The 2029-nt window shown below is 38.5% G+C and overlaps 1 pseudogene; it reads left to right on the top strand.

The window, feature by feature from the left end:
- The first annotated feature begins 1404 nt into the window (after positions 1 to 1404).
- On the top strand, positions 1405 to 1603 carry LOC125775877 (small nucleolar RNA U3; annotated as a pseudogene).
- Positions 1604 to 2029: the final 426 nt, after the last annotated feature.

Raw genomic sequence — 2029 nt, 5'->3', positions numbered from 1 at the left:
TGGTGCAGAGGCTTGGACGATGACAACAACCGATGAGTCGACGTTGCGAGTTTTCGAGAGAAAAGTTCTGCGAAAGATTTATGGTCCTTTGCGCGTTAGCCACGGCGAATATCGCATTCGATGGAACGATGAGCTGTACGAGATATACGACGACATTGACATAGTTCAGCGAATTAAAAGACAGCGGCTACGCTGGCTAGGTCATGTTGTCCGGATGGATGAAAACACTCCAGCTCTGAAAGTATTAGACGCAGTACCCGCCGCAGGAAGCAGAGGAAGAGGAAGACCTCCACTCCGGTTCAAGGACCAAGTGGAGAAGGACCTGGCCTCGCTTGGAATATCCAATTGGCGCCACGTAGCGAAGAGAAGAAACGACTGGCGCGTTGTTGCTGATTCGGCTATAATCGCGTAAGCGGTGTCTACGCCAGTAAAGAAGAGAAGAAGAATTATAAGCAAAATATTTACTTGTAGTATGTGCAAGTTAATGTAGTTCATATATCAATTTTACATATTTTTGGAATTTTTTTAAGACTAGGGGAAGTATTGACCCAATTCTACCGATTTTTGTCATAAGATCATAATATTATAGTTATTAAAGGGAAAAGATCCCCTCCATATTTCAATAAAATATCTGAGAGTTTAACAGATATTGTACACATGTCTAAAATCAGTGAAAAACAGAGGGGTTATGGTTCGATTTTGACAATTTTTAAGCTGGTATATCTTAAAAGCTAAACGATTTATCAAGGCGCAGCGAAAAAGATGGCTAGGCAATGTAACAAGAATTGACACTAAAAGAGCACAGAGAAGCCAAGGAATTAAATACTAAGGAAGGGTTGATATGAATATAAATATGGATCAATGATTTGGAGAAAGACGTGATTCTGGATGTCTGGATTTCTCACGCGCAGTAAACCGAAGCTCACGAAGAGCTGTAGAAGAAAAAAAATGTGTATTTGGAGCTGAGCCTATAAGTACCATAACCAAGTATATTTCCAATGTTTTTTTGAAGTTATATTTCTTATACGACACCGGAAAAGGTTGCGTTAAATGCAAGTTGCGCAACCTTGCTCAATGTGAATCTAACGCAACCTTGTCTGCGAAGATGTTCGAGCAGCAAGCGAAGCGGTGACAATCGGCGATCGTTTGTTCGTTTCTTTCGGCACAGCTCGACCGACACAACAACACAACACAATGTTGCTATGCTTATGCTGTTGTTGTTTTTGTAGAACAATGCTTAAATTTTTGGTTGGTGACATATTCACATGTTTGCGCATATGTATGTTTGTATGCTTGTGCATTATTGAAGTTATAGTTCTTTTTCTTTCGTTTGTCTTTCTGCGAATTCTCAACTATTTTATGTGACTTTTGTTTGAAATACTCTGCGTTGGCCTTTGAAAAATTAAGACTATACTTCACAGAATCATTTCCGTGTGTCTTCATTTCCATTTTTGGAAATCGACCCGCGATGACGAGGTATATCGTTTTATCTGACAGCGTGAGGTTTAAGAAGCTCATTTCTAATTTTGTCTTGTGGCATATTAGAAATGATTTTTCTTCGAAAATCGTTCGCTTCCAACAGATAAAACGACTTCTGAGTGGTGATTTTAATTAATAAATTCCAAGGTTTTACAAAAAAATAATGCAGTCAATAAGTACAGTACGTCAGCTAAGAGAAACCACTTTCCACTGGCACCAGCTTGTGGGTTGACAATTGTTTACTATTATGAAAAAGTTCAATTTCAACAGTTAGTTTATGTCGCACTGTCAAGAGATGTTGCCATTGAAGGAGGAGGACATTATCCCTGTGAACAAACAGAAAAAATTTTATCATGGCATTGGAAGCAATGACAGGTCATGTCGCGCTTTGCGAGATGAAATGATAAAATTACGTCAAAATCCAATTATCACCGTAGGAAAAGAATTATTCCAGTTTCTTAGCACAAGAAATGTTTATCAATAATATCATTCAATTGTCAAAGTCTTCGTGCTCATGTTGATTATTTCTCAGATAGAGTGTTTAAAGAGT

This window comes from Bactrocera dorsalis, chromosome 1 (assembly GCF_023373825.1).
Source record: "Bactrocera dorsalis isolate Fly_Bdor chromosome 1, ASM2337382v1, whole genome shotgun sequence".
NCBI lineage: Eukaryota > Metazoa > Arthropoda > Insecta > Diptera > Tephritidae > Bactrocera > Bactrocera dorsalis.
The sequence above is the reverse complement of the archived record's forward strand: the minus strand, read 5'-3'. Positions and strand labels throughout refer to the sequence as shown.